Source organism: Vanessa atalanta, chromosome 7 (genome assembly GCF_905147765.1).
Source record: "Vanessa atalanta chromosome 7, ilVanAtal1.2, whole genome shotgun sequence".
In the NCBI taxonomy this organism is placed as follows: domain Eukaryota; kingdom Metazoa; phylum Arthropoda; class Insecta; order Lepidoptera; family Nymphalidae; genus Vanessa; species Vanessa atalanta.
In genome coordinates this window covers 11,495,440-11,509,574 of record NC_061877.1, presented here as the reverse complement: position 1 = coordinate 11,509,574, position 14,135 = coordinate 11,495,440, and the positions used below count along the sequence as shown (strand labels likewise).

Below are 14,135 nucleotides of genomic sequence, written 5' to 3'. Positions count from 1 at the left end.
TCGCAGAAGGAGGCAGCGGAACGGGAGCGGGAGGTGGACGCTGCTGCAGACCCGATCCGCCGAAGAAGACCGGGGAGGAGGAAACAACGCTACGCGCACCTTCTCCCCCCGCCTCAATAGGCGCCACAGGAGCTAGGAGGGTTCTCAGTACCCCGGGAATCTCCCCTAGGAATTGGAGGCCCGCATAGGTGGGCCGACCGTCAGGGCGTCACGGTAGTATGCGAAAGCGATCCCGTGGCGCCTACCGATGAGACGGAGAGGGTACCGCTGGTTTTTTAGTGGGTATTCCGGTGTGCCGCTAACATTGGGCACCGGCGAGTCCCACATACCCCCCCACTTCCACGTGGGGGAAACGCGTAAAGCGTTTTTCCAGCGAAAAAAAAAAAAAAAAACAAAAAAAGGTGAAATAGAGGTTGAAAATTTGTATTTTTTAAATTAGAAACATGAACCTTTATTTTTGGATACTGATTAAAAATCAGTCATCATCTACCACCACCACCATCCTTGGAAACTAAGATGTTATGTGCCTAGTGCCTGTACTTACATTGGCTCACTGGGCCTTCAAGTCGGAATACAATAATGCAAAAAAATCTGTTTGGTGGTAGAATGTGTAATGAGTGGTTAGTATCTACCCAGGCGAGTTTGCAGAAAACCTTACCACCAAATATAGCAATGTAATGTAATACATAACTTAAAATGTTGAAAAACATTCGAAATGTCAATTTTAATAGTCAAATAGTTTAAGACATCCTTTTAATATTAATGTCAAGACAATTTCCTATAATTGTTCAGCTTTCCATTGTCAAGGTGCAGTGACGTCATTCGTAATCCATGCAATCTGACATATTAAACCTTAGATTAATGTCCTGTAATTGATAGCACTCACACATGTGTGACTTGTGTCTGACGTGCTTCCCATATTTCACACATAAGGCTCTTATAACTTATCAAAATATATGTTCTATTCTGTGTCGCAACGATAACATAAATAAATGTTATATATATCAAGATGTAGGTATATTATATGATTAACTTCAATATTAATAAAAAGGCTCTATTTTAACTGTAAGTGAAAATGTTTTAAATATTCCACGTCGAATGAAGATTTTTCGTCTAATTATTAGTATTGATTGGTGTAACCTACAAAAAATTAATTACCATTAACAAAAAATATATGAAACTATTGATTTAGTATATATTCTACCACGTTGCTATTTCTACATTTGGTCTTTAAAAAACGCCAGTCCATCAAGTAGAATGCCATTAATAAATGATTCGGGGTGTGTTCATCGATCACGTTCAAGCTATTAACATTCACGTGCCTCAATATTGCAAGGGAGGATATCATTGAAATGATTCAGTACGTTTGAATATAATGTCTTACAGTGTGCATAGGTCTCTTCATGTCTTAAAGAAAAGACTCGGAATTCTTTGCTATTTCAGATTTTTATTTCACTTAATAGCAAATAGTTTTCGTTTACAACTTTAAAAAAAATGTAAATATACTTGGCAAGTATAGGTTATGTGTTAAACCACTTTATTGTTCGAATATTACGTACAGTATGGATGCAATACTGTTCGATCGAAGAGCTTATCTTTTCAAATTAACTCCTTCCAGCAATCGCTTTTATTTTATTCGGTCACGCTGTTCTAGTGTGGGTTGCGTATGGCAAAACTACATCCAACGCATTCTCGTTTTCAATGTTTTCCTTAATCTTCAAAGTATGAGATGAATTATAAATATATTGTACGGCCGGAATGGTATAAAAATATATAATATTTAATAAATAAGCTATATTAAAAGAATCCTATAAAATTTAAGCTTACAGTTTAATCTCGAATGTATTTTCAATTCCTTTGAAATGTACTAAACTGATTACAGATACGAACAGCGCAATTACGTTACGTTACGCTTAATCCGAGCTATCTGTTGGATTGGATCTTAGAAGTATATTTCTTATTATGATCAGTACAATGCGACTGCAATATTTTACGTTATACTTATAATGTTTTTTATATTTCTTAAGAATCTCTTAAAACACAAAGTGATTGAAAATAAGGATGAAATAAGGAAGACTTGATGATTAAAAAGTAAGCCACGATATCCACCACATTGGAAACTAAGATATTATGGCCTGTAGTTATACTGGCACACTCACCCTTCAAAATTAGAGGAGGTTTTAAGCATTCCGAATTGATATTAATAAATTGTTATCATAAGACCCGCTCATGATATGATCATTTTCTTTATATTTTTTGAAATACCGATACAGAAATTTGCTTTAAACCATGTAATATATAAAACGAGATCTGCTTTGGTGTTGAAGTGGGGTGTTGTTGAAAAAATGTTCCTTTAAAATCAAGTTGAGTTTTATAGTGACTTACAATGCGGTACCCATTCATATGCGTAGTCTTGTATTAAAAATATTTTTGGACTAAATTTTAATATAAGATTTATAACCTATGATGTAATTATAATGATTATTTACTTTGTTGGTAGGGCTTTGTGCAGATTCGTTTAAATCGGTGCTCACCATTCATTAATCATTCTACGGCCAAACATCAATATCTGTATTGCTGCGGCCCAGTTTATGGTCGCCATCACTATGATTAGTAGCAAATTAATGATGTAAGTGAGTTATTTTTTTTTTCAATCAGATGATTTAAACATTTAACACGCGTACAGAAGACAAAAATAAAAACTAAATTCATATTTATTTACTAAAATTTTAAATACATTGACAAGAAAAAATAACAGAATTTCATTTCTTACACTTCCAATACTTTTGAAGATGTTTTATTATAATTCTATAATAAGTATACTAACCGAAGGTGAAGTAATCGCATTCTGGCGATCTTAAAACGTAGTTTGCTTGGTCTTTCAATACTCAAATCTTTCACAGTTACATAAAAGTTTTTATTTGTTATAATCATTGCTTTTCTTTTGTATAGTTATTTAATCGTACAATATATTAAAGTTTAATCTCTAGGAGGTTAACACACAGCCACGTATGTTAAATAGTCATGTAGTCATATTGGCTGAGGCAACAAATTAACACTTAAAATTTGTCTCACAAAAGAAAATTACATAAACAGACGTTCTTGGTACATAACTCTACTAAAGGACACTATCGTTACAAAGTTAGTGTTGAGCTCATTTTTAAATGACTATTTTATATTTAGTAATAAGGAAAAAGGTTTCACTTTAATAATTTCACAATAATATGTTAATTTTTTGTATATTAGTGCGCACTCTTATATAATCCATTTATTAATAAAATAGTATTGTAGGTATTAAGTATTATATATTGATGAAAAAATAGAAGCTCTGCCGCTTGGAAAATATTATTTTTAAAATTTGAACCCACTGCTTAAATGCTATCCAGGATTTAAGCGTATATTTTCAAACGATGTTCTGAAAATATCTATGGAAAATAAATTTAGGAGATAATTTAAGAGAACCATTCCATAATATGTTGATATTTTATTGACTGATCTGTTCAAACTCGCTGTTTATATTTATTGTAATATGATTTCTATTGTTGTAGCTCTTATTATGTCGTAATTTTTTCATTTAATATTAAATAAGTTTAAAAATAATAAAGCAAGTTAACTGTTTTTTTAATAAAATTCAATACGATAATCTTAAGAATTTATTTTTTACACACGCACATAAAATTTTACTGTTCAAATTATAACTCAATCATGAAATAAATCAAAAATACAATATATCGCAAACAAAACTAACAAGGGTTAACAAAATGTGATAACAAGTGAACAGAAATGATGCCAAAAATGATAACGTAAGTGCACCATCATTGTGGGGGGACGCTCCTTACCTGTTATTCGTCGCCCGGACGTCGTGGCGAGCGGACGTGTCGCTGATGTTATCGTGAGTGCGTGTAGTGGTTTCGTGATTTATGTACTGACTTGGTGAAACTCAACGCGCGGAACATAAAAGTGAGAATTTTCTTATGCTAATGCCTTTTTGTTTTGTACTCACCGAGATTTTTGATTTGTTGTGTCGTTCATATTTTACTAGTTCTTGCCTTCGAAATAAATCACGTTTCGTTTTGGTATTGTTTTGGAAGTTTTATTAGGAAGATTTATAGAAAGGGGTTATTTCGTAAGGAGTTCTGAGACTTGAAATTTATCAGGTTCAATTAAACAGTTTGCCCTTTGCAAATACAGACGACGTAAAATTAACAAATATATTATTTTTAACTAGTATATTAGCGACATAAGTTGTTTTAGAAATATAAAAATATATTATATCATGGGATTTTAGTTTAGCGGCATTGTTAAAAATATATTTTTACAACCATACTCTTGTAATACTCGTAGCAGCTACGTCGTAGCTAGTTGACTGCTGTAGATGTTCTACGAAATTTAATAACGAATTCTTAGGTATGAGATATTCTAAAGTTATTTTTTAATTGTTTCTAATCATCATTAGCTTAATAATTATGTTTTTTTTAATTAAAATTAGTTATAAGATTAAATCTGATGTAACATCATAAAATATAAATAATCATATTACGATTTTAATTTGCTTTAAAAAATATGAACAATTCAATGTTAATAAGAATTTATTTAGCAAGGGCGAGAAATTTATCTTTATTAAATTTAGAAATTTAAACATTGAATTAATCTCAAAACTAAACCGTAATTTCTTAGAAATTCAAGTACTGGCCAGCATTAAATTTACTTACTCACTCACTTTGAAAACCGAACTCTGTTACCTTGTTAGTAATTTGCGCTTCGCTGTCTTTAGAGGATTAGTGGTTTTCACACCTAGTTTAAATTCCAAATTAACATGTTTATTCAAATACTCGTAAATGGCTAACAGTTACTTTGTTATCGTAATCTTATGACACATTTTATATGTTCGTATAAGTGAATATTATATTATATTTTTAGGTTAGTCTTAATTGTGTGACGTAATATATATATATATATATATATATATTGCATATTAATTGTTATAATACTTATTGAAAGATATATATTATTGGGAATAGTTTAATATAATAAGTATTGTTTATAATTAAAAACGTGACTTGTTTCAACTCGAATTGGCATAAGCTTAAAATCTACTGTTTTATTTTTACACAAGAATATTCTATGGCAAGTGTATAATAATCCCAGCAATTAATCTTTATGAAAATTAATTAATCCATAGAAACGACCCGCCAACGATTATAAATTTATCTTATTAAAGCAGTGAAATATAATGATCCTTTTTATTTAATCATCTGTGTCAAAGTCTAAAATTTTCTGTGCTTTTTCGTACACTTTGTGTTTTGTGTCAACCCAGAGTTAATTACATTTTGACCTCTAATTAGAGCAAATACCGGAATTACACAGAGCGCTCGTAAATTGGTTTTTGTTATCTTCGTATTCCAAGCAAACAAACTTTAGAAAATGGTTTTAATATAAGACTAGTTAAGACTCCAATTTCGAACGAGAACAGTTCGAGTTTTTCACGTCATTGTTTCTTTTAAATATTTTTAATTAACATTTATAAAAACAGTGATTCAGCGCCCGATGTTTTCTAGACAGAAAAAAATAGAGTTTAATTTAAAAAAAAAGTATTGTAATAATTTCGTCTAAGTCTAACTATTGTGTCAAAAAGTAAATAAAAAGAAAAAAAAAACGTTTTTGTACTTTGGCAAGGTTCTTGCGTAATATTTTTCTAATTAAACAAAAAGAAAAAAAAAACAAATTTAACGTTCAAAAACAACTTTAATAATGAAAATAAATTAATAGCAATCAAACAGCTTGAAGTTAAATGTTTGATGCCAATTGTTTGAGAGTATAATCAGTCCGTTATACATTAAGAACAGATGTGTTTTCGCAGACTTATGTCGACCTTTTTGAGGAATCATTCGTCGATAAAATTCTCAATCTATATGTTATTTATTAGCATTAGTCAAAATTTCTACAACATTAATAGACTGTTTCTTTACGCACGAGTTGTTGTATGTTTGTTATAAGCACTAAACACATTAATCTCAGTAGTGCCTATCTCTATTTAAACATCAGATGCTTGGCTTTGATTGACCTGCTCACAAAGCAATTTAGCTTTATTTGTATACTAAATAATTACAACTACCACAAGCTTTGTATTTTGTACTAGTACAGAAAGTGCACAAGAGTAACACAGACTAAAGTATCTAATACTTGTTCAGAGTGGATATCGACCGCGAAACCATCAGCAATGAAAACATTGCCAGTATAATAGATAGTCTAGCCCATAACGTACATATTGCAATTTTCAATGTGATCATAACTCCCTTTTTATAATTATTAAATTGAATTCTATTCGAAAATATATTAGAGCCATTTTTGAGTGTCCAGTCACATTTATAGTGTTGTTGTTTTCTTGTTTTTCAAATATTTACAATTAGTAATAACTGAATTTGTATTAAAGTGGTTCTTGTCGGTACTGGTCGGTTCTGTCTGTATAATACGATCACCAGAGCAATAGTAGCTTCACGTTTAATTACGTAATCAACTCTGAAAATGATAGTTCAAAAGTGCTCATACAAATCCACTCGAATAAAGAATATATTGATTTGATTACTTTTTTCTGTGCTTGATGGCCCAGTTATTAGAACGCGTGTATCTTAACTGATGATTTCGGGTTCAAACCTAGTTTAGTACCATTAAATCTCCATATGCTTTGTTTGAGTTTATAATTAATCTCGCGTTCAACAAAACCCAGTAGTGGAATATTTAAGGAATGTTAATTTGCTTACTTTTTCGTAGAATTTTTACACCTTCCATAATTCTTTGTTTTTCTCATTGAAATATATCGTAACTAAACTAATATTGTATACTTAAATACTTCATAATAAACGTATGCCGCATATGCTACAATATAACCGTCACATACATAAATATTATATATATATATGATTGTACATTTCATTAGAAATGTACACAAGAGACATAAATTCATAGATCTTGTGGTTGATGGCACACTGATGGTAACTATGAAGTTTGCTCTTTACAGTGCCAGTGTATATACGGGATGATATCTTCGTTTCGAAAATCTAAATCATGGTCTAAAACGATATAATATCAGTAACGATCGTTTTTAAGCTTCTTACAAAATATTTAATTATTGACTATTTGTAGTTTTACGTTAGAAATAGAATAAAGGTCTATTTGAAAAAAATATTTAGCCAAATTGTTACGCTTCGAAAGTAAATTAGATTTAAAAGATGCAGTCATATAATAGATATTAATGTAGTCCAAGAATCATCAACGCTATTATGTTTCTAGAGTTTTGGGATGAAATGTAGAATGTACATGATAAAATATGTACGTTTCATCAAAATCATTCAGAGCGAAACCGCACATAAATACTAGTTATTAATAGGGGAAAAACTTTTCTCTGCTATGCTTCTAATGAATACCAACGTGGGGTTAGTATAATTGATCCTATTCAAATAGTTCTACTACTAAAGGTCGCCAGCAATTCGCTGCAAGTGTGCGTTGCGGATCGAGTTGATGGAAAAAAAGTCAAGGTAATCTTTTCATTATTCGTTCCTTTGTTTACATTTTCAGCGTTTTGATATTTCTTTCTTTTGAATGTGAAATATTTTTTCTAGATATCTCTTTTTGAATTCGACCGTTTGTTTAAATATTGCGATTGTACTTTTGCATTTTATATATTGTACTTGTAGTAAGGTACTTTTTTCTAACTTAATTTTAACCCTGTACTGTTAAACTTAGTAAAAGGAAAGTCACGTTTACTTTACTTTTTCTTGAGTATATGATTGCGTCATATAGTATTACAAGAAGGTTGTCTAGGCAATTCATTCCTACTTTGAATTTGAATGTCACTTAAAAAAAAGCTATAATTCTTCATTGAAATTATTATTGAATTTACATCAACATTTTTAGAACCAATACAAGATTTACATTTATTAAATCAAAGTTCTGATAGATTGATTATTATGAACGTAGAGCTATACAGAGCCTTGGGATTAGGGAACCTTCGTTTCGTAATGTAAGGGACGCACTTAGGAAGGTTTTGTGAAATTTTGATTGTAATTTATCATAAATTTCATCTAATCAGCTCGTTTAAAGTGTCATTCTATTTCGCACACCAAGGCAATTCGATATATTATTTTACCGGATGATAAAGGTTTAATGCTAGTAAGTAATTTGATGAAAAATTACAAAATAAATATATTTTTTGTAAAACTCATTCAATTAAATTCAATACAATTTCATATCTTTTATATATGTATTTATCTTTATAAGTGTCTTACACTATTCTTTGTGTGTACAGCTGGAACGAATTTGTTAAAATCTTCGGTGTTTACAATTAAATAACAGAGACTCATTCCAGCAGGAATGAGTCTCTGTTATTTAATTGGACTCTGTAGGTGGCACTACAATGATTTTTTATGTCATAGGTAGGTGGAATGGCGAATAGGCCATCTGACGGTGGCCTGTCTGAAGTAATCAACATGGGCAAATTACATTTAAACTGCAAGAAATATTATTAATTCCTCAAATCAGTAATGCACCACCAACTTTGGGAACTAAGATTATTTTGTCCCTTATGCCTGTGATACACTAGCTCACTTACCCTTCCAACCGGAACAAAACAATACTAAATTTTGACGCTTAACGGCATGTTGTGTGATGAGTAGAGCAGACGGGTTGCTCAAAGATCTACCACCAAGTAACTTAAAGACATTACTTTGAAGTTTGTACATGATAATTAGTAAGTTCGCTCTAGCCACACATAAATATAATACACTCGTGACAAACCAACTGTAAAGACGGGTTGAAGCGATAAACTGCTAACTACCTAAGCTGCAGCCATAACGATTGTTTAAACTTCTTAACACAAAACGCTGTAATATGCACACACACACACACTGCAGATAATTTTGCATTTCTCACGCGATTTAATATCTTAAATCAACAGTGAGCAACAAAATATAATCATGAAACAATTATTATAAAATGTTATTGTTTCATGATTATATTTTATATATTATTAAACAGTAACTATTTTTTAATTCAACCTAAGTGGATGAGGACTGTACGCTCCTTATTAAGAAAAACCTACTATTCTTAATCTCAATTTTACATATATTGAAATCAGATCAGTTGGATTTTGAAGTAAAGAAATACTAATACAATTTATAAATTATATATAATATATAATTTATATAATATATAAATTAGTTCGTCAGACTGGCGAATGATTCACCTGAACTGGCTACCAACACTCATATACACTGGCACTGTAAGAAATATTAACCATTCCTTGTATTGATAATACTCTACGAACCTTAGGAACTAAAATGTTATGTTCCTCGCGCTCTAGTTATAATGGTTCACTCACCTTTCAAACCGGAACTCAACAATACTAAGTACTGCTGTTTGGGGCTAGAATATGTTATTAGTATATACAATATAGTACCCAAAAAGTGAATATAACTATATTCAAGATTTTAAAAATGATGAAACACGTCGTAAATACGTTTACGAAAATAAGTATAGAGTCGTAATTCGCACAGAATAAACTATTTTGTGTGTAACAATTTTCTTTATTTATATAATATATGTATGTATGTGATGTAGTTATATGGTGATATACAATAGATTAACTGCATAGGCAATCTGGTGATGTGTAACTCGCTTGTTCAATCTTGACCCTTTGAATGATATTGTATCCGCTACTATTACAAGCACAATGTGTCTTGAAAATAGCTTAACATGTTATTGATTACTTTAAACCATCTAAAGTATTAAATATATTAATAATTTATTCTGTTTAAATGTATTCTGAATAGTTCATTCTGTATATTTAATTCCGATGTCCAAGTAAATCTTAAGATATTTTACTACCTTGACAAGGCACTAGATGAACTCTATAAGTATAATTTATTCTTGCAAAATATTGTTTTCGGTTTTAATCACGAATCTTGAGGAAAATTAAAACATATCGTGTTAAGAAAATCAGAGTTATTCTGTGGGAACTCACTTGTATTTTAAATGACATAAATATTATAGTCAATAAACTTAAATTATACATTACTTTTTTATATTTCTCGGACGTTCTACGTTTTTCATTCCTACAGAATAACCTCTACAAATAACATCATGTTAATATTTAAACAAAAATGTTTGTGTTAAGAATAATAGCCCGCATATTTTATAGCTTGTACGCTGCTATTTTATAGCTCCACAGACCTCTTTTGAAAATTTATTAAAAAACATTAAAAATTAGAGAAAAAAAATGTTGATGCCTAATTAGTATGCTATGGTAGATATATGATTTTTTTTTTAAAATATTGATTATGATGTTCTCATAAGACTCGCCATTTTCACTAAAACGAGTTAGGACACAGGAACTCCTTCAATCGTATCGGATTGCTTTCCAATCAGATTATGAGTGAGGGAATGTAGAGTGCATTTGTGTTAGCGCACACAATTGTTAACTATAATATATCCTGCATATCTGTCTAATCTCTCTTGATATTAGTCACCGTAACAAAATTATTATATATTTATATATATTATAGTCACCAATTTCTATTTTTCACGATAGAATGAGGGCCTACATAAAATGTTTTTTTCACTTTATTGGGCGTCCGGAGATCGTACCAATTCGCCAAAGTTTCATCACAATTGAATAAATAGTAGGAACGCACAGAGAACATACAATTTTTAAGTATTCCAGTTCAATTTACTTTAATTATCGTGGTATGCTCAAAATGTTTCCGGTGGTCAGTTACTTCACGTTGACCTAGAATAATGAAGTTTGGCACACATGTACCGAATCCTCAGTGAACGATTCCGACTCTCACTTGTCCGATTTTAATTTTCTTAATAGATGTATTTTTTAATTTCTCTTGCAACTATGCGCTGGTTAGTGCTAATGAGAAGCAAGATTTTTCATCGAGATTATCACTGCGCCTTAATTATCAAAATAAGATCTTATAATTGAAAATATACCTATAATTTAATAAAGAATTGTGGACTTAGATTAGGGATAACATTATTTTAGTATTGTATTTATTTGTCTTTAATAATTCCTTATTTTGATAATAATCTACCAAAATAGAACGTATATATATTGGACAACATCACATACATTACTCTGATCCCAATGTAAGTAGCTAAAGCACTTGTGTTATGGAAAATCAGAAGTAACGACGGTACCACGAACACCCAGACCACATAGAAAACTAAATGAACTTTTTCTACATCGACTCGGCCGGGAATCGAGCCCGGGACCTCGGAGTGGTGTACCCATGAAAACCGGTGTACACACTACTCGACCACGGAGGTCGTCAAATATTATCGTATCTGTTATTATGTAATTAGCTTAATTACAAATGATTTATTATACGACGATGGTGACTGTTGGTAGATATTCTGAGCTAAAGGTAAGAAAAAGTTAGCGAGTATTTTGTCATAGTTTTTTTAATGTTGCACAAAAACCATTTTTCGTTATAGATGTGTGAGAGAATATGTATGTGTGTGATTTTATTATTTATTACATTATTTTTTTATTTACTTTCATTTTGAACGCATACTTACTTTTCATAACCTTTCATATACGGTTTGAAGTTGGCTCGAGGAGAGCGTAGGCGTGTTAGGCTCACCGTTTGTACAATTTAACTCTGTTATGCAATAAATGATTTAAATATTTTTTTATATATATATGTATGTATATGCGTAGACGTAGTACTGGAAAACGGAATACCTGATGATAAGTGGTCATAATGGACATTGGTACTGTAATATTAATCCCTTCTTTTTTATCCCCAGGCGCTACCAACCTTGGTAACTAAGATGTCCCTTATGCCCATTGTGGTCTGTAGTTACGCTAGGTAACTTACGCCCTAAACTGGAACACAACAATACTAGGAATTCCTGTTTGGTGTTAGAATATAATACAAATGGGTCGTACCTACGCAGACGGCTTTGCACAAAACTCTACCACCAAGCTTATATAATTCATACAGCCTTTTTAAAGGCAACCCAAGTGCGTATTAAACCTTTTTTTTCCTTAGTGATTTTTTTTTCGCTTGTTATTATTAAGATTCAAAATATAATGAAAAAAAAATACGAAAATATAAATATTATGAGTCAATTCAAAAGCTACAAGAAAGATTTTTCTTATTTATATAAATAACTTGTAATGATATGACCTCGATTACGAGGTGTGTATGCATAGATCTTAACTCTTATGGCACTAGCAATAAAAGTCATTTTGCAACACATTTTTTTCATATAACCAATGCAGTTTTCAGTTAACCTACTTTCAGGAACATGCACAATCACGTGTTTAATAACGTTACTAGAATGCAATATGGCATGCTGGTCGTGGAAACTGTATAGAAATTTCTACATTATTCTAAATGACATAAGGGCGAGTTTTGAATTAATCTCGCACAAAGTTTGCAACAAATTTGTAAAGTAATTTTGTTTGAACTAAAGTTTTACGTGTAATAGGTTTTGTATTAATAATCTTACTAGGCACAATTATATACGTTTCGAGGCAAATAATGATAATCAAATAACTATATAAAAACTATATTTGACAATGCCTGTTTGACTGATGGAAGTGGGTTTTCTTCCCGGGTCAGGATAATAAAATTTATTGTTATGTTTTAGACACATATGGAATAAGTAATTTATAGTTATGTGCCTCTTTGAGTAAACAAATCTTCTTCTTTGAGTGTAAATAGTGTACCGTTTTTGTGCAAACGTTTTTGAACTACAATATCACCTACGCTTAGCTTGTCTTGTTTAAAACGACTCACATTGGCCGAGAGTCGGTCAGGGAAAATTATTTATGTAATATGTTTATTGTGCTTGTAATTACTCTTGATACTCAGTATTTGATATTTTAATTTATTTATCATCAGGTTATTAACTATAAATTAGCTATTAATGCGTGTAATTTTTACGTAAAGCAAAGTAAACTAACCATGGAGATCGGTGGATGGTGCAAAACAAATTTCTCACGATGTTTTGCTTCACCAGTGAGCACGAGACGAATTAAAATCACAAATTTAACACATGAAAATTCATTGGGGATATGAAAGATAAGGGGTTAAGATGCGTTGTAAGCAACTCACAAACAATAACACAACAGTTATATTTATAGTAAATATTGTAAAATTGATAACTTAGACATAAGACAAATACTATTCCTGTAACAATCCAAGCTACTTCTGTACAAATCCATAATCATTAATGCCGTAATTGGCGTTAGAAAGCCGACGCGCCGGCGAAACTGATCTCTAAATTCAGAACTGGCTGGACACTTGACAGCATAATTTATTTTGAAAGCTAACCGTTGAGAATTGTGAAATGTTTAGATGATTATTATGACATACCTTTTAAATCTAAATTGTAATATTACCGAAGAATATCAACTCACACACACAAGATACACAATATCACTGTTCTCAAGGTTGGTGACGCATTAACTTTAACTTGTAAGGGTTAATATAAATGGATAATATTTATCAAAGTTCCGATCTCTATAGGCGGTGGTGACCTTTAACCTTGAAGTGACCCATTTGCCAGTCTACCTATTTGAACATTTAATAAATTAATTATATTTCAGTTAATTTAAATGTTTTATTCATTTTAAATGTTATAATCACGTTGGTTAAATGTATGTGTATTTTTAAGCAACAAAACTGCGGCTTTGCTTCCGCTTATGTGAAGAGATTCCGCGAGCACTCGCATGTTGCGCTCCCGTGCTCGATAACACGAAACTTTTTTATACTCTAAGCTTATATTCTGAGATAACTAAGCTTCATCACGTATATGTAGATTTTATAGCCGTTTAACTTTTTTATCACGAGCTAAAAAACTCTTCTCATAGTTTTTAATATAGCTATATATAAACATCAAGCTAACAATATTTGTATCCATATTTTTTTATTAGGTCGTATAAAGTAACTCATTTAAAATACTGGCTAGGTTGAACTTCAATATTCTTTTTACAGAGTCAAAACTCTGAATTCGAAATTCAAAATGTTATTATTTCAATATCGTTGTGTCTGTAACATTGGAAATTCTAAATCTATCAATTTCTGACACTGAATTTTCATGTACTAAATTTGTGTTTACAA

The 14,135-nt window shown here is 31.0% G+C and overlaps 1 protein-coding gene across 1 annotated transcript in view; it reads left to right on the top strand.

Annotated features, from left to right (window-relative positions):
- The first annotated feature begins 3,848 nt into the window (after nt 1–3,848).
- Nucleotides 3,849–14,135, top strand: part of LOC125065285 (acid sphingomyelinase-like phosphodiesterase 3a) — an 81,913-nt gene continuing 71,626 nt past the window's right edge. Inside the window, exon 1 of the mRNA XM_047672815.1 lies at nt 3,849–3,960. The gene's annotated coding sequence lies outside the window, so the exon portion shown is untranslated. The remainder of the gene's footprint in view (nt 3,961–14,135) is intronic.